The sequence below is a fragment of the Hetaerina americana genome, unplaced genomic scaffold, assembly GCF_022747635.1.
Source record: "Hetaerina americana unplaced genomic scaffold, ioHetAmer1.1.p SCAF_120, whole genome shotgun sequence".
Classification (NCBI taxonomy): Eukaryota; Metazoa; Arthropoda; class Insecta; order Odonata; family Calopterygidae; genus Hetaerina; species Hetaerina americana.
In genome coordinates this window covers 351149-371246 of record NW_027286293.1, presented here as the reverse complement: position 1 = coordinate 371246, position 20098 = coordinate 351149, and the positions used below count along the sequence as shown (strand labels likewise).

At 40.2% G+C, this 20098-nt stretch overlaps 1 protein-coding gene and 1 pseudogene across 1 annotated transcript in view; one reads left to right on the top strand and one right to left on the bottom strand.

Annotated features, from left to right (window-relative positions):
- The window catches only part of LOC139685923 (uncharacterized), a 124343-nt gene that overhangs the window by 12102 nt on the left and 92143 nt on the right, over window positions 1–20098 (top strand). The window lies entirely within an intron of this gene.
- On the bottom strand, window positions 9567–9667 carry LOC139685929 (U6 spliceosomal RNA; annotated as a pseudogene).

Below are 20098 nucleotides of genomic sequence, written 5' to 3'. Positions count from 1 at the left end.
CAGCACCATGAGAAAGGGGTAAGGGATGAGGGGGTTAGGGTTTTTCAACTGGATGGGGAAAGGTGGGGGGAACCTGCAAAAAAATAAAACTATGCGCAGTCCCTACCCTGTAGGTTAATACTTATTATGTCAAGCTGACTCCTCGGGGATTTCGAATACAAGCATTCTGATCTCTTATTGTTCTTGGAAAAAATGACCATTTAAACCCGTCAGTTTTCTCTCTAATCTCATATTCGTGATCCCTCCGCCCGTAATATCTTGGGGTTTGCATTATGTTCTTGATGCCATTGGAAAAGGACCCATCTTCAAACGATTTTAATATGTTTAATCTATATTGTAAACGCCGCTGTTTAAGGGAATCCCAGCCAAGTTTTCTAGCAAAGTAGTTACGCTATTGCGTTGGCCATAACAATGATCGACAAATCTATCCCCCTCCGCTGAACTCGATCTAATTCCGATATCAAATTTATCTCCTGAGAATCCCATATACTGGCAGCATACTCTAGGTTAGTTAGCTTATTTAAGTTGGCTAGCATATAAGTTAGCATATTTAAGAAGCCATTGAGGAAAGTGAGTATCGATTCGGAAAAATTATTATTTTCATAATATGATCCACGCCCTTTTTTAAAGTAACCACAGAAAATCATTTGCCTCAATTTTGAAGCGTGAGTTGATGTTGCTTTCAGCCAGCGAGAACTATTCAAGCTGCTAAAGAATAACCACGTAGCACTGAGAGCGAGTTTATTCCGTAAACGTTTGAAACGAGTGAAATGGGGTTTTTGCAATAGGGTGGCGGGGTATCCCCTGTCTGGGGTACCATTGAAGGACTCGCGTGGAGGGAGTAGACTGATGCGAGCGGAGGAAAGGAAGGAATGGCGGGGAGAGGCCACTCAGCTGTTGGGCCACGTTTGCTCTCCGGCATAATTCTCAACAAGCAGATGAAATGGAATCCCTGTCCGCTCAGAGCTGACCCACTAATCGCGTTAGGTCGATTGAGATCTATTTAAGCCTAGATTAAGTTAATATTTTCTTACGAATTTAAAAATTTACATGATTAATTTGGTTTTACCGAGGATTTAATCCTGCCAACATGATAAACAGTTTTGAGCGACGTCCTCCATGCACTTAAATGGAGGACGTCGCTCATACATGTAATTGCATTATTTTTTATTCATCATAGATGGTCATGAAATTCAGATAACGTTTTGAGGACCATGTTTTAACTATTTTTATTCATGAAATGAAAAGAATTCTTTTTAAATAATATTACCGATTTAATTGCAATGTAAATTTACTTATACCATATGCATTTTGTTTCACTTGATTCTATTGTCACAGATTGATATTTATTATTGGTACTTTTTATTATTAGTACCGTATGGATAAGTTTAAACGGAAAAAGGCTGAGCAACAGTAAATTTATTTCGAACTAAGGTTTCCGCGGCTTTGAACTGCTTGTCTCTGCATTTCCGGGTTCTCCATCCGCGTTGGTTGTCTTCGGATGACGACCGTTTCGTTGGCCATCCTGCCTGCGTCTTCAGTAAATTTATTTTCTATTCTCAACTAAACACAACCTGATATATCTCTATCATAGTCATTACAATCCCATCGAGATACTCTGCATCAATTTTTCCTGCCTCCTTTTCATTTCTGTCCACAATACTCTCTTCTACCTCTCATACGATGCCTTTGTTCTTCCTCGTTTCTTTTTCTTTTTTCCATTTTCGCGCCGCACAGATCCACGCTCCACATCAAAGTTTTAATGAGTCTTATTTCAGCACACTTGCTCACCGTTCCTATCATCTATTCTTTCTTTCTTTTGAAAACCTTTTGATCTAACGCATTTCCTCTTATGGCACTGCTACTTTGAACAACTTATATCAAAAAGTTGCTAAGCCAGATAAATTGCTCTATTTGCTCTCATTGTTGCCCTACAATCGCTAGTGCTAATTGTTGCCTTTCTCTTTCCGGAAAAATCCGTAATTCTTAGCTTTACTTCCATTGATTTTCTTCCTACAGCCATGGCAGAGACGTTTTAATGCCCTCAGCAAAGTTTGCAACTCCTTGGCAAACCAAAGCTTGATCATACGCGAACTTATCTTTTAATAAATCCATTTACTTTCATTCTTATCTCCAGTTTTCTCTATGTCTCCTACACCATTTCCTCCACGTGTAAGTTGAATAGCTCGAATGATAATGGACACCCCTGCCGTACCCCTCTTTCTAACACTGCTCATTCCGACTCTTTATATGCCGCTCGGACTTGAGCGGCGTGAGAAATGTAAAGGCTACGGATAAGTAGCCTGTTAATCACATCATTATTTTAATTCCTGTCATTGCACATCTAGACTATCCATCCACCGCACACACCTTAGAAGTTTGACAAATGTACCAGTCACGGATAATTTTTCTTTCCCTCAAGCCTCCCACAATCGTATGTATTCGTTAACATTTGACAAAGGATGATTTCTCCCGTTTTGGCAGAAACATACCGATTTTTAGATTGCAGAAATTTAAATCTTACGCAATACATCACCCTTTGTTTGATAATACATCTACATCTACATAATACTCCGCAAGCCGCCACAAGGGCGTGTGGCGGGGGGTGTTAGGTCACCAACCGTAAAAAGGAAAAATACCACATGCAAAAAAACAACACGGAAAATTACACCCACAGCAGCGCACACACTCATGCAAAAATCCCTTCATCCAATACTCATGCAAACACATATACCCCAAAACAACTAAAAAACTGCACCCCATGATGCAGCACGAAAGCCATCCTACAACACGGAAGCCAGGACACAACAAGCAAGAAATTGAAACACCACATGAAAATGCACCAGAATACTCTCCCCCAAAGAGTCTGTAAAAGGCAGGGAATGCGACCCTGCAGGTAGCAGGAATTTGCCCCCGCGGAGAGGGACGAGGGATTGAAAGGGAAACTTAAAAACAGATGAACAGAACATGAATGAGGTCATTCGGAAAGAATGGGTTATCATAGCAAAACACATAAGGTTAGTGGAAGAGCATGCATTTAAATACAACTAATTATTTTTTAGACGCATTTTTTACATCATCATCATTATAAATATTTTTTCTGAATATCCCATATTATTCTGAAGGGACTAGTGCTCTGATGAAGTGGTTGGCGAAGTCAAATAACAAGGCAACAATGACATGCCAAGACGAATATGTCAGTCTTCACCCTTCACCGATGGATCCGCATATTTACATAGCCACCGGACTTTAACTTATGATTCGGGTCTTAATAAAAATTACCTTGAGCTCGGGTCAGGGTTAGAAGTACTCTTTCCGTAAATATTCTCAAATACTTTCTCCGACAGCACCTAATGCGACGAATTTCCTCTTCCATTCTCTTTCCACTAGGATGGCCAGATTCTAAAATGGCTACTCCTGACTCACCAATTATTTATGATATACCCTCTTTTATATCCTGATGCCTTGACCACTTGCTAGATAGATTAGATTCGATACCGCTCATTCGCTTAGCATTTGTCATAAAACAGTCAACGCTTATTCTTAAGTACCTAAGGCATGTAAACGTGAGGGCATTAATTTTATAATAATTTGGTTTTTTAAACATCGAATTAGTGACTGAAAATGCTAAAATATTCTTATATTTACTAAATAAGTATTAACTGCGAGATGACCCAAATTTAAATTTTAGAGTTAACGTCACAGGCGAAAGAAGAATATACTACCTTGATCAAAAATTTCCCGGAATTTATTCAGAAAATTAAAAATACAAGTTTATTCATCTAAATCTATATTGTCCCCTTCAAAGTAATCCCCATCGACTGCAACACACTTATGCCAGCGCTTGATCCAATCCTCGAAACATTTTTTATATTCGGTTTTCGGTATGTCCATCAGTGCTTCCTGCGATTTTTCCATTACTTCCTCTCGGCTGCTAAAACGCGTTCCCCGTAATGGTTTTTTAACTCGATTGAACAGAAAGAAGTCACAGGGAGCCAAATCAGGTGAATTCGGTGGCTGTTGGATGGTATTTGTTGCATTTTTCGTGAAAAAATTACGAATAATGATAGCACTGTGCGACGGTGCGTTATCATGGTGCAAAATCCACGAGTTTTCTGCCCACATTTCTGGTCTCTTTCGGCGAATTGCTTCACGCAAACGTCTCATAACGCCCAAATAATACTCTTTGTTTACTGTCTGGCCTTCTGGCAAAAATTCATGATGCACTACACCGTTGTAATCCATGAAAACCGTCAGCATTGCCTTCTTTTTTGACTGAAAACGACGTGGTTTTTTTGGTCTCGGCTCATTTGGTGAACGCCATTCACTTGCCTGATGTCTGGATTGCGTGTCGTACTCATAAACCCACGTCTCGTCTCCAGTAATGATCCTTTTGATGAATGTGGGATCGGATTCAGCCTCGCAAATCATGTCTTTTGCGACGTCAACACGGTCTCTTTTTTGCATGAAATTGAGGTCTTTTGGAACCAACTTTGCTGCTACACGACGGAAACCCAAATCATTAACCACAATGTCTTGGGCGGATCCATAGGCAATGTTCAAGTCCTCCGCTATTTCTCTGATGGTTAATTTGCGGTTATTGACCAACATTTCTTTTACTTTATCAATTTTTTCACCGACTTTCGATGTCGATGGTCTGCCACTGCGTTCATCATCTTCGATTGACTCACGACCACTTCTGAACCGCTCGTGCCACTGGTAAACGACCGTTTTTTTTAGAGAATCGTTGCCGAAACACTTTTCCAACATTTCCAACGTCCGTGCGCCACTAAATCCGTTTTTTACGCAAAATTTAATACAAGTTCGTTGTTGCAAATTTAAATCCATTTCTGAAATTGTAAAAAATCGCCAACACACACAGAGATAGATGTACTCTTGGCTACGTAACTTTTGCAAATGTCAAGTTATGACACTAAGATTTAAAGGGAATATCAACAACAGATGTACCAATTTAACAAAAAAAACAGAACTCAAATCGGAACGATGGGAGCGCCACACGGTGGTTATTCCGGGAACATTTTGATCAAGGTAGTATTTCAATCTCGGTGATGAATTGTAAATCAATATAGGGTTAATTTTAATCAGTAAAGATTAAATCATTTTTACTTTTCCTAAAGTAAAACTAATTTTTTGCCGGAATGAGAAAAAATATTCAAGATTCGTTGAAAAAGTTTTTTTAAAGGGTGAATTAAAGAATAAGTTTCTTGATAGCGTCGTAGCAACATGGCAAGTGGAGTTGATTTAACATGACTAGCTGTCTTGTTCGGCTGATGTAGCGTTAACTACGCTGGCATTATTACTTTATCATACTAAGGGGAAATGAATTCCAGCTGCTGAATATTTTGATTATATCATGCTGGTTTGGGATACATGGCAAATCACCTCAACTGGGGCGTAAAAAAGGTGCCGGCGCTATCAAGATACGGCCAACAAGTAATTAAGGGTCCATAGACAAATAATGAGAGTATTCCCATGAAAGATAGGTTAGATGATGGAGAGTGGGAAATTCGTTTCTTTTCTATAAGAAAACGTAGAAGTTGGCACATTTATGTCTTTGTCACATATACATGCATGACCCAGAAGTGTCTTCGAGTTGTAGGTCTTATATTTATTTTGTGATATGCACAGCTAGCAATTTAAAACTTGGATTATTATTATTATTGTTTTTACGAGGGTCATCCGGAAAGTAGTACCCGTTCGTGAAATAAAGACACAAAAGTAAATATTAACAAACATAAAAAATTTATTTGAAAGAGGATACTTTAAACTACTTCTCAACATAATCTCCAAGCAAATTAAGGCATTTGTCATAACGTGTGACAAGTTTCTGTATTCCTGCTGCATAGTCCTTCGCCGCCAGCTCATTGAGATACGCGAGGGACCCATCTTGCACAAATTTTTGCATAATGCAGATGGTGTTTAACAATTTCATGAACAATTGTTCGAGAAACATTGGGAAAATGCTCACAGATGTCATCAATTGTGACGCGCCGATCGTTCCTCACGAATTCGTCAACTGAGCTCACCAGTTGGTCTGTAATGACAGACGGTCTCTCCGAACGCTCATCGTCGTGTGTGTTCCCCCTCCCCATGTTGAAGTTGCGACACCACCGCCGAACAGACGACTCGTCCATTACATTGTCTCCATACACCTCCTTTAATTGGCGATGAATATCACATGGGCGAACGTTTCTTGCATTGAGGAATTTAATCACTGCCCTCACTTCACAACTGGCGGCGTTCTCAATTTTTTTAAACATTGTAAACAATCACAGAAACAACACAGGCAATGCTAGCGTCACGCAACTTGGCTCAGAGAAGGCAGACAAGCCACTGAAGCTATCTGACCTCGTCCAGCGGCTACTCGCGTCGTCAGCACTTCATGCGGCACGAACGAGTACTACTTTCCGGATGACCCTCGTATTATTATTGTTGTTATTATTATTATTAAGTTATCTACCGGTCAAGATAAAATACCGAATATATATTTTGTAACTCCTAATGTAACACTTTCCGGCAACCTACTCTACATCAAGTCTCTCTCCATCTGAGTACTTCCTTCCTCCTGTCATACCGTCCAACATCCTTATCCTGTTCCGGTCCTTTCCTCGTTTACCTAACATTCTCTATCCCTCTATTACACTCTTCAACAATCCCAGCTCACTGCCCACTGCCAATCAACACGGCCTTCATCCATTTTTCCTGCCTCCTTAGGATTCCAACAAACCCCTCTCTTCGCCCACCATACCAAGTACTTCCTCGTTTGTTTTCTTCTCTGTCCACTTCACCTTCTCCATCCTTCTCCACACCCACATTTCAAAATCCTCCATTCTACTTCTATCATCCTGCTACAGTGACCACGTTTCCACGCTGTACATAACTTCGCTCCGTATTTAAGTTTTAACGAGTCTTTTCTTAACGTCCTTACTCAACGCCCCTGCCATCAACTCCCTCCTCCTTGTGAAAGCCTCTTTGCCTAGCGCAATTCTTCTCCATGCGTCCCCACTACTTTGACCGTGTTAGTCTAAAACAATTCCGAGATACGTAAACTGTTCTACCTGCTCTAGTTTTTGCCCTCCTATTTTAATGTTTAGCTTAGCCTTTTTCTTTCTAGAGAATCGCATAACCTTTGTTTTATTAATATTGATTCTCATCCCATACCTGTCGCACTGAATTTCCAATTCACTAAGCAATGCTTGCAACCCCTTGGCTGATCTGACAAACTAAAGCTTGGTCATCAGCAAACCTAACTGATTTTATGAATTCCCCGCCCACTTTCATTCCTACCTCCAGTTCATCCCATGCCTCTTTAATCATTTCCTCTGCATACAGGTTGAACAGCAACGGTGATAATGGGCAACCCTGCCTTACACCACTTCCTAACTCTGCCCATGCGGACTCTCCGTTCCCCACTCATACCTGAGTAGCCTGAGACATGTACAGGTTGCGGATTAGCCCCCTGTCCCACCAATATATTGCCATTTTCTGTTATACGACACTGTTTCTGTTTCTCGTACACTCAAGAGTTTTTCCCAATTCACTCTATCAAGCGTCCTTTCGAAATTTAGGAAACTGGCGAAAACTTCCTGAGTGTATCCTATCTCTCGATTAGTGATATCATTACTGCAATTGCATCCTGCATGCCTCTCCCCTTTCTAAATCCAAACTGATCATCCCCTAAGTAATCATTTGCCCTACACTCTATAGGATGGTCCTGAGAACAATTTTATCTGAATGGGAAATCAAGCTTATTGCTATGTAGTCCTCAAATGATGTAGCCTTTATCTTTCTCGGAATAAGAACTAACACTAATCTCACAATCATATCATATAGACTGTTCCTTCCACATTTTCCTAAACCTTTTGGTCATTTAGGTTCTTAGCAACTTACGCAAGAATGTTGTCTACTCCCACGGCCTTATTTGATTCCATTTCCCTTAATGCCCTTTCTACCTCATCGTCGAATATGCCTGAACCTTAGTTATCTTCCTCTCCGTCATGTCCTCTTTCTATATTTAACTTTGTTGGCCTAAGTTCTTTACCATACAGGGCTTACATATATTTCATCCAAATCTCTTGGATCTTTTCCGTGTCCGCTATTATCTTAACCGACTTATCTCTAACTGTTAGCGCAGATCTTCTGTTCTTACTTCCCGATAGTGATTTAATCTTGCAGTATAGTGCACCAATATCACCCTTCCTCTGCAAACTTTCCATATCCTCGCACTGCGTCATCCACCATGCTTCTTTTGCTTTATTTGTCACCCGTATAAAATTATTGTTTAGCCCTTTTACTTCCTTTTGCCAAACTCTTTATTTATATTCTTCCATTTCATTATCCCATCTACCATTTCCATTTTTCTTGGTTTCCTTGTCCTTTTTCCATTAACGGTTCCTTTGTTTATTTTGCGGCTTTCGATATCCCGTTCTAGATACATTCCCATTTTTTTGCGATAGTACTCAGCTGGACCTTTATCCATGATTTTCTCTACAGCCTGCTGGTACTCCTTCCTTGTCAATCCATTTAATGGTTCTACATTCCATTTCCTAACCCGCCGCCCCTGCCTTATCTTTTTGAAACGGATGATACATTTCATAACAACTAAATTGTGGTCAGAGTCCGCGTCCGCTCCCGGGAAGCTGTGCGAATTTATCACACTGTTCCTAAACCATGTCTAACCAGAATATAACCTAACTTGTACCTTTCTGAGTCACCTAGAATATTTCATGCATACTTTCGCCTTTATTTTGTTTCTAAACCAAGCGTTGGCGAAGACTTACCCCTGTCTCTAACAGAACTCAATAGCTTTCTCCCCGCGGTCATTCATCGTACCTAAACCGTAGTGCCCCACCTCATCACCATCTCTTCCTTCGCTTACCGTCGCATTCCAATCCCCCATCATTATCAAATGTTTCCTTGCGGAAACGCATGCAATTATATCTTCTAACTGATTGTAAAACCTATCGACTTCTTCCTTCTTATGATTGCTCGGTGGAGTGTATACCTGAACAATGACTAAGTTCGTCGGTTCTGCTTTTATCTCTGCTAGTAATATTCTCTCCGTAGCTTGTTCTATGTTTACTACTCTTCTTTCTACCTATTTATTCAATATTATGGCAACCTCATCGCCATCGCCCCATCGCATGCCTCTCGTCCCCGCCACTGTATATTATTCTATAATTATCTCTCCAGAAATCCCCGCTATCCTCCCATCTCACCTCGAATAACCTTAAATATCTATATTTCCTCTTTCCAACCCTCGCTTAATATTTTATAATTTTTCTGTCCTCAATATTGTCCTAACATTACAAGTTTTTATACTAACTAATTTTGTCTTCCTCTTCAGCGACTTCTGTTCAGCTGCGGTCGGCTTTCCCTTGCAAGGATGTCGTGAGATGACGACCGCAGAAGCCTTTCCTATCCCGCTGCCGGATCCGAAACAATCCCGATTGGACCGATTCCTATAGTTTACAGGACTCCTATTCTCTATAATTTCCATCATTATATTCTTCGGAATAAAAATTGAGGTTGTTTTCTGTTGCCATAAAAAAGTGGAACGCTTCATGATTTTGCGTATCATCCTTGTCCAGGGGCGATTCTAATCTTCTCTGTGTCGTTCCAATTTTAGTATACGTGTATGTACCACTGAAGCGAGTAATTGGAATATATTAATCTGGAAACGTTTTCTTTATTTTGTGCTTATTATTACAAAAACCTCGCAAAAAATATGTATTTTCGATAAAATATATCCTTAGAATTTGCAAAATGGATTTTTTTGCCAGGATAGTTGAATATTTTGGGTATAATTTCAAACATTCTCAACTGTGGTCATTTCAAGAAGCGTTTAACATGGGAGTTCAAAAGCTGAATTTTATAAATGGTTACTATTAAAACAATGAGTTCATTCTTACAAGAGATGCATGAGTAGATATCCAGAATTTGAACGCTGGAAAAATTAGTTAAACTTAAAATCTCACATCACTGCTATCATCGCCAAAATTTAAGAGAGACTTTGTTTCTTCGATAAAAATTTGAGAGCAGAGAGATAAATAAAAAGTCAGTGAAGGCATACTTGCGCAACGATTGTGGACTGGATACCTACGATGTTTTAACTGATCAATCACATTCTCATAACTTGTGGGAAATTACGCCCTACCTACGCCGCAATGATTCAGTCACCACGCTCATTTTTCATTTTCGGAGCATGCCTTGGAATGAGTAGTATAAAACATGAGAAAAATATTTCAAAGCATATTATTTTCCTGGCTGATCTACTTTCACTATTTCTATCAATTTCATTTACCTTTATCATTTCAAAAACTTTTGGCTTCTTAATTTAAATTTCTTTCAAACCATTTCTAATTCCTTTTTTATGTATATTGCCTATTGAATAGAAATATGGAACTTCGTAATTCCACACGCATTTTATAATAACATGACCTAGGTTTCGACGTTGGACGTCCTCAGCCGGGAGTGGAATTACTAAGCTACGTACTTATCTCCTTTCACTATGTTGCGTATATTCCATAAAGTTACGTCGGAGACTAATTTTATTTCACCACACCATACCATCTATTTCCAATCCACATTTTTGCCTAACTTTTCTTTGTTTGATAATCAGCATTAGTCTGAAACATTCAACTTTTTTCATATTTAATGTAACTTTTCCTCAAATGGTTTCAATATTTTTCATTTGGTTTATGGAATCAAATATTTTTTAACCACTTCAGCTTGCTTTCCACTAAAATTTGTCTTGTCATTTGTGACGTTTTTTCTTGTCTAAATTAATACTACTAAAAAATTAAGTGAATTGGACTTTTGGTCATTCTCATATCCATTACTTGGATTGGTTCAAAGTGAATTCCTGTCCAATGGATATTCTCATGCGAACATACCCATGGTTTTGAAAACGTGGTTGATTTTTTTGACAAATGCTGAGTAAACTAACAATATTAAATCTATCATTATGGAGGTCAAAGTTAGTGGAGGGAAAATAGCATCATGATAATTGGCTCCAGTGAGTAGCCGTTTCAGTTATTGGACACCACACAAGAAAGTGAATGGATGAGGAAATGCGTCGCAGTCATCTGGTTTTGGAGAAATAATTTGAAACTATCCGCGGAAATAGAGTGCTGCTAATAATTTAGATCGAGTCTGATATCCGGAATATGAGGAAAGCTCTGGTAACTCCGCTGAATTGATGCCTAGCCAGTTCGAGAATGTAGAAAGTCATTAGATTAAAATGTGTTATTTTACGGTTATAAAAAATCAAATATAAAAAGACATTGAAGGGTTGGATAAAAAATACAGCAGTGTGGCATTCGGAAAAATAGAATGGTGATAAACAGAAGAAGAAGGGGAATACAATATCAAGTTGATACATTACAGCATAAAAAAGAACACGATAAGAATACAGGGTCGCACCCAAAAGTCGTAGGACTGATTTTTTTACAAGAATTTTATTGACGATATGTCTACATCGACTTAATAATCTTCTAAGTATGCTCCTTGAGCTGCTACACACTTAGTGTAACGTTGCTCCCATTCCCCGTACGCCCGCTGGAAATTTTCTTTGGGGATGCCGTTGATGACCCTCGTCGAAGCCTCTTGAACGGCCTTTATCGAGTCAAAACGTCGTCCCTTGAGCTGTGTTTTCATCAGGGGGAAGAAGAAGAAGTCCGGTGGTGCCAGATCGGGAGAATAGGGCGGGTGCGGCAACGTGGCAACGCCGTATTTGGCCAGGAGCTCTCTGACGACGAGCGCGCCATGGAAGAATTTTCGGCACCATCTTGGCGCACACCTTGCGCATGGCCAAATCCTGTGAAATAATGCGTTGGACGTTGGATGCAGACAGACCCAACTGGCCTGCAATTTCTTCACTGGTTAAGCGTCGGTCTGTGTTCAGCAGTGTCCTCACTCTGTCCACATTCGTGTCGGTACTTGCCGTCGACGGCCGTCTGGAGCGATGATCGTCTTAAACGAGCTCCCTACCCTCTTTAAACAACTTGCGCCACTCAAATACTATGGAACGGCTTAAGGCAGTGTCCCCATAAGCCTGCTTGATCATATCGAGGGTCTCAGTTACCGTCTTCCCGAGTTTCGCACAAAACTTCACGGAATAACGTTGCTCTAAATTCAGATTCATTTTGTTTTTTGACGCGTACAAAAAACTTGCTTCACTAAAAACGGTATTCTCACTCAACGATAGCCCGCAGGCGACTGAGGTTGGTGTCGGTCTGTTGCTAAGGGCCCCCTTCACCTTACTCTGCCAAGCAGACCCCCCTCTACCGCTCCGTTCGCGCCAGAGAAAATTAGTCCTACCACTTTTGGGTGCAACACTGTATACAGTTGAATATTTTTAAGCTGGAGTAAAATGAGTACTTTGCCATGTAGGAGAAGGATCACTAGGGATAATATGAGGAAGAACGCCAAAAATGTATTCCATCACAGGATATAACCAATTCGGTGGAAAAAACGTGAAATATGTGAAACCATATTCATGAGGACATGTTATAAAAAATTTGGTAAATAAACGAACAGTACTAGGAGAAGTGGAAAAATAGTAGGAATGCTAGTGGAAAGTATAATGAGTGACCCACCCTCTGTGGATAATCAGGGACCGAAATATTGTTTTATGGATGAATATCGTTTACCAGATGGCCTTAATTTTCCCATTCCATTCCCTGGCACAACTTTATTTTCTGATCCCGTAAATCTGACCTAGCACTTCATTATTTCTAAAAAAACATCTGAATCGGCTCCACTCCCGGGAAACGGAGATAATAAATGATCACGCTGTTCCTAAATCTGTGCCTAACCGTAACATAGTCTATCTGATACCTTTCTGAATTCCCGGACACTTTCCACTTGTACCTACGACTGTTGTGGTGTTTCAACGAAGCGCTCGGTATTATTAAGCCCTGTCTCCTGCAGAACTCAATTGCTTTCTCTCCGCGGTCATTCCTTGTTCCTAAACGCCCCTACCTTACTACCATATCTTTCTTCGCCTACAGTCGCGTTTCAATGCCCCATCACTAGCAAATATTTCCTTTCAGGAACACCAGTAATTATATTCTCTGACTGATCGTATCGAATTCTTTCTCCTTATTATTGCTTGGCGGCATGTAGACCTGAAAAATGACCAAGATCTTTGGCTAAGCTTTTATTAAGGATATTTATGCGTGGATTCTATAAATCGCTTGCTTTACAATTTGTGGCTTTGTATGTTTTCTACGCTTCTTCATACCATGTTATTCAATATTATCGTAATAATTCGCTGTCTCTCTTCCCCTTCGCTCCATATTACTCTATAACTATCCCTACAGTACTCCCCACAATCCTTCCATCTCATCTCGCAGAGTCAATATATCTCTATTCTCTGCATCCACCTCTCTCTATATGCGTTAAAATCTCACTGTCCCGAACATCGCTCTAACTTTTCAAGCTCCTATTCTCTCTGGTTCGGTCCTCTTCTTTGTCTTCGGTGCTGCTGCTATCGATTTAGCTTTTCTATGTAGTGAAATGATGGCCGCAGCAGCCTTGTCCCTCCCTCCGATGGTCACGAGACACGGCCCGGTGTCCGGGTCCATTGGGTCGATTTCCGTGGTTGCCAGGACTCATTCTAGGAATTTTTTTCATCATCAGCTCTTCGGATAATAATTGAAGTGAATTCCTTGTCCCTCCTCATTAGTGCTTTTGACATGACACCATCAGTCAAATGACCGTCCGATTGGGGTCGGACGCATTTACGGCTTCCCCACTGAGAAACGGAGACCGAACGGATAACCTTCCGTGTAAAGGGATATGAGCGGTGGTGAAGGCATTTAAGGGATAAATCACTATGGAGAATGCATGTATAAGTTACTATCATTTCGTGGAACTTGTAAATAATGACCAAAAAATACTTTTTGCTCTCATAGCATTGAAAATTATACCCACCAATGTATGATTTATTATCAGCGACTGATAATTGATACCTATGAATTTGTTGATTTTGGAGAAATTTTCGAAAATCCTCTTAAAAAATGGTTCACCTTTTGACAAATACGTACATATGGCCAAACTGGTGGTCACAGAGACGGGGTTTCCTCTTATTCCAGCTGTCCATTACAGCAATATTTACCCTAGCGATCGTTTGATTTATTTAAATATAAAATAAATACTGCAATGTATTTTTTGAAGAATGACTCAAAAAAGAAAAGAATAACTGATTCATATTATACTGACGTAATAATTAAGCTTCAAAAATTATTTTTTTTACCAAGTAAATAAAAGTTTCTCTAGCATATTAAAATAAGCAATATATTCATTGTCTTTCGCACTATTCTTACAATTCCCCAATGCACTTTAGAATATTCAATCTTGACTTTGGCTCCTAATTCCTGTAAGGCTCGTTCATGACATTAAATCGCGTCGAAGCGAGAATGACACACCACGCAATTTTTTATCTATATTTTTATCAAATACAAGTATATTCGTTTCATGATTTATTGCCATTTATTACAAGCTACGGAGGGTGTAATTCAGCCAATCGTTTATAAAGAATTCTGTTTTTCAAATGTAATATTTTTGAAAAACTCCGTTATCCTTCCATTTAGGCATTTAAAACACTTTGCTATGCAGTGCAAATGTGAGGCAGATTGGATATCTCTTAAAGTTCCGAAGAATTTTTTGGTTTTAACATATATTTATATTTTGTATACATTTAAATATGTCAATTTGATATATCTTCTCGCTACGCTGTCACTACTTCTCTATTTTAACTAATTATTGTAACACAGTTATGGTTTTTCTGGAATCAGGTTATGTGATATAAGAATGGTGGGATCTTTTATTGAAATTATTGGCAAAATGCGTCAGCAATGATAATATAATGCAGTTTAAAAAAACTTTAGAAAGAAATTAGGCCAACGATGTATTCAGCTTTAAAAAATCCAAATATGCCCTAATTTGATTATTCTCAGTAATACGTGATTGCTGAATGGTAAAATAAAGAGAGTGTCAAGGAACTGCAGATAACTCAAGGCATAAAATGCAATAAGTTCCTCGTATATTTTTTTCAGGAACCAGAAAACAAAGTACGAATGATATGAGGCAATGTGACACTGGCAGGTATAGGCAATAGACAAATTTTGTCTCTACGTTAGGTTACTACCATGTTCATCAAATTTCAACTTAATTCAGGAACTTCCGCCAAATAAACACTGACAGTACATTGATGAGAATCCCTTAGCTATTGGCGGAAAAAAATCCACGTGTTTTTGGAATATTTTGTGCATAAATTAGAATTGGAAAGAGGTATTTTGCTCTATTTTTAAATAAATTAGTATGGTTTAAACTTTGATACGGTTTATTTGACTGTGCTGTACCAGTAAAGGGTTTAAACACTAGCCGCATGCGCTGCTGTCTATGTTCTCCGCCGCTTGGAACGGCTCCTCCCATAAATTTCGTCCTTCACTTCGGAAGAGGGTGTTTTTCCCTGGATGACACTTTGTCCAGGAGAGGGAAGGTGGGCACTGCCCATTCCTGATGGCGAGGTGGGTATGGTTAGAAAATGCATAAATTAATCCGTAATTGTCAGCATCATTCTATTAACTAGCTCGTTGATGATGTCCATTGTTGAAGATCCATTTAGGATGTATAAGTATCACGGTTATATGAAAAACTCGGCATGCCAGCAAGAATTATTACGTTCCCGGCCGAGCCAGTAAGCCAGGAAGTGGGGCTGGGAACTAACCGTAAAAATATAGGGAAATAACATTCAAAGTGGTGGCCGCAATCAATTTCTTGGCGTATCAGTTTTTATATAGTTTTCGTAAATTTTTCCAATGGATGGTTGAATACAGGGTTCGTCCGGAAAATAAGTGTACTGATTTTTTTGTCTTTTTTGACAAAAGGGGAGTCGTCCACTACGAATTTGTACCTGAACGACAAACTGTAAATGCTGCATTTTACGTCCAAGTAAAGTACGTCCGGCCAAAAACATCTGGCGGCTGCATCACGACAATGCGCCGTCTCACACCGCGCTTGTCGTGTCGGACTTATTGGCCAAGCACAGCGTGGCAACGCTGCCGCACCCGCCCTACAGCCCGGACTTGGCACCACCGGACTTCTTTCTGTTCCCGAAGATAAAGAGGAGTTTGAAAGGAACGCGATACGAGACTTTGGACGCCGTCAAAGAGGCCGTGACGACGTGTCTTCGAGAGGTTCCCGATGACGCCTTCGCGGGAGCGTTCCAGGAATGGGAACGCCGCTGGAACAAGTGTATCGACTCACAAGGGTCCTATTTTGAGGAATATTAGCTTAAGATATGTAAAAGTGTAATAAATTTTTTTTCCTGAGCTCAGTACACTTATTTTCCGGACGAACCCTGTATGCATAATTTGCTCGCTGATAAGATTATCGTCATTCACTTATTAATGAGGAGGTGTTTTTTTCTGTACAGGGGACCATCATAAGCTAATTCGTAAGAGGCATTTCAGTGACGGTATTTCGCTGTACCTTGAATGTTTCCCGTATCGACAATTTATCAGGTGGATCGCCAGCCTTCTCCGTATGGTCTATGGCTACGTATTCATTCGTTTTTTTCTCTCTACTAATTAACATTACTGATTGATTAGGATATCACTCTTCTTCTCATGGGCGTCATTTGTACATAAGGAATAATCATTGAACCTGTCAGTTTGACGGGATATTTGTCTAATTTTTCCGATATTGCCGAATTTATGTCGACCTTATATTTTAGCTGGACGCTGAGTGTGCAATCGCTTCAGCACCTTATGAAATTGCCGCTCCTCGTATCTTGAGAGGCTCCTACTGGCAGCTTTGCAGTGATTACGAGACTCTTTGAGCTTCTAGCCGTATCGTTACGAACTGGACAGTTTTTATCTCAATATTGTTAAACTTTCAAATCAATCTTTGCTGCAATGAGTCGAAAATAAATGCTCGTCTATTCGACGAGTGATCCAAATAACTACGAGCATTTTGATTTTGTCATCGTTGCATTTGCCTACTCCGCGATCCATATTATTAAAATTAACCATGTCATTTGTTTCAAAAATTGTTGTGTCCACTCCATCTGTTCTTGGTGTCACAGATTTTGTTGGACGCCGTGGCTCCCGCAAGAAGTATCTGCCCAATTTTATCTGAGATGCCATGGAATGGAAAATATTCCCTTCATTTGATGAAGTCATTTTTCTCTATCTTTTTCCGATACTTCCATTACGTCTCCTCGTTAGTAGTGATTTCCTGGAAAACCGAGAGATGCCATTGCACCCATGAATTAAATGGAGGAAGGACGCCGTTTGTCCCCGTCAATGTTTGGAATCAATTTGCGCCGCCTGCCCTCCTATCGCGATTAAGGCTAATCTCCTCTCCTCACCTAGTTTACTCGATGCTCCTTCACCCTCTCGGCGCATCCTCCCCACCAGATTGGGCGAGGACATTGAGGCATTCACTATGCGATTGACCCTGTTCGTTTTCAACCTCGTCCACAGGGTTTGGGGACCTCGCGCATGGAAAATATTTCAAAGAAGGGCGTTTCTCGAAAAGTAGATGCGGGGCATAATCCAGTGAAATTCGCGACGGCGCCTGGCCTTCTACCCTAAAGCCTACTGGTCTTCGCACTTTAGGAAACTTCTGCTATGGGAAAATCTTGGAATATTTCACTTTCATAGTAATTCTCTCATCTCCGTCAAATATGCTAATATAGAGAGGAGTTTGGCTTAAAGGACGACGCTACGCTACGATTGACGAGATAAAGACTGCATCGAAGTAGGAGCTGAACTTAATCACAAAAAATGATTTTTTGAAGTGCTTCGAGGATTGGAAAAAAACGTTGACACAACTTTACAATATCTAATGGGGATTACTTTGAAGGGGACAAAATAGATATTCATAAATAAATAAATAACTTTTGAAAAAAACAAAAAAGTCGTGAAACTTTTTACCTCGTAGGCGTCCTGTGTGTGTGTGTGCGTGTGTATGTGTATGTATGTATATGCCTTCTTATTAGGTCTACTCTCCTCTCCCTACATCCCCTCATTTCCCCCTCACCTCTTTCCCACGCTAATTGCCTCCCAAGAAACATTATTTATCTTTTGTCATGCAAACATTGCACTTCCTTTTACATAGGCGAATGCATGACCCCCTTATCCATTCGAATGAATAATCACCGGTACTCCTGCAATTCTGCCTCGCTCTCTTCTCTTCCTCTCCCATCACACGCCAATTCCCACAACCTTTCATTCGACCAGTATTTTGCTCTTAGCATCCTAGAATCCCTACCTGATTCAGCCACCAATTAGTATTGGTGGCTGAATCAGGTAGGGATTCTAGGATGCTAAGAGCAGAATACTGGGCAATGAGGGGATGTAGGGAGGGGGGAGTAGACCTAATACGAAGACAGGTTTTACATCGGGGGCGGTTGCAAGTACGGGAAATATTAGGAAATTTGTCACGGGGGGGCGCCAAAGGGTTGGTGGATCTCAGAAGGTTTTTGAGATTGGCGGGTCGTCTGCATGCGATAGATGGGCATTGGGGTAGTAAGGATGAGGTCGCGTCATTGTCATGTAAAATTGGAAACAGTTCTTTAAGGAGGGTTTTCAGTCTGTGTGATCCGGGGAAAGAGGTGGTGCAAAGGTTGAGTCCTGCGTCAGATGTGGGCTTGTTTTTATGTGTTGTGTGTGGTCGGGTGGTGCAGTGGATTTTATTTTGTAGTAGCTTTTCTGGGTAACCGCGTTTGAGGAGTGCAAGATGTAGATTGTCAAGGTATTTTTAAACAAAGGCAAGGTGGCTGTGGTGTTGCAAATTCGGTGTCCGCGGATAGAGAGAGAGTTAGGAATCGAGCGTTTCGTGTGTTGAGGATGACAGCTTGTGTGGTGTAGGTATTGCTGATGGTTAGTGGCTTTGATGTGTACTGAAGTGGTGAATTTGTTGTTTTGAAGTGAGATGTCTGAGGCAAGAAAGGTGATGGTAGAGTCTGAAATGGAAGAGGTGAATTTAACAGTGAAAGATGAATTTAAGGCGGATAAGAAATTATTGAGAGAATCAGAGCCATGTGTCCAGAGAATAAAAATGTCGTCTATGTAGCGGACCCAGAAAAGAGGTTGGAAGGGTTGCTGTGACAGGAAAGTCTCTTCGAGATGGCCCATGAAGAGATTGGCGTGTGAAGGTGCCATCCTCGTTCCCATCGCTGTGCCTTTTGTCTGTAGGTAAAAACATTTTTGGGAAGAGAATGCATTTTTTAGTCAGGACGGAAGTGGCAAGATTAAGGAGAAATTCATTCGAGGGGCGCTGGGGTAGGGGGCCTAGAGAAAGATAATGCCGGAGGGAGGATAAACCTTCTGAATGGGCAATAGAAGTATAAAGTGAGGTAACGTCCATGGTGGCCATAAGTAGGGTGGGTTTGAATGGAATAGAGACAGAATTTATACGGTTATTTAACCGTCATGTGTATTTATATTTATTTATATATATATATATATATATATACATAATATATATTATATATATATACATTATATATATATATATATATATATATATATATATATATATATACATACGAGGGGGACCCAAAAACAACAGAATGTTGTTTATTAATTAATCAATTATCGGAATGTCCTTTAGGCCTTCAAGCGATATTTGTTTTACCTCCTCCACAGCCGAAACGCTTTCCTTTCATGTCCCTTTTGTGACTGGGGAACAAAAAAAAGTAACAGAGAGCTAAATCAAGTGAGTAGGGGGGTTGGACAATCAATGTCATGCCGTTTTTTGTCAAAAACTACATCACGGAGAGGGCGGTATGAGCCGGCGCGTTGTAATGATGGAAGAACCAGTCACCTGTGTGCCCAAATTCTGCTCCAGAATCCTCTGAATTGAACTCCATGACACACCAGACATCTCACAGAGTTTATTAATGGTTCTGCGACGATCTTTCCGAATGAGGGCATTGATTTTGTCGACGTTTCCGTCAGTTCTTGATGTCGAAGGGCGGCCTGAACGGCGTTGGTCTTCAATTGAAATTTTACCATTTTTAAAACATGTAACTCACTCTTAGACTCTGGTTTTCCGAAGT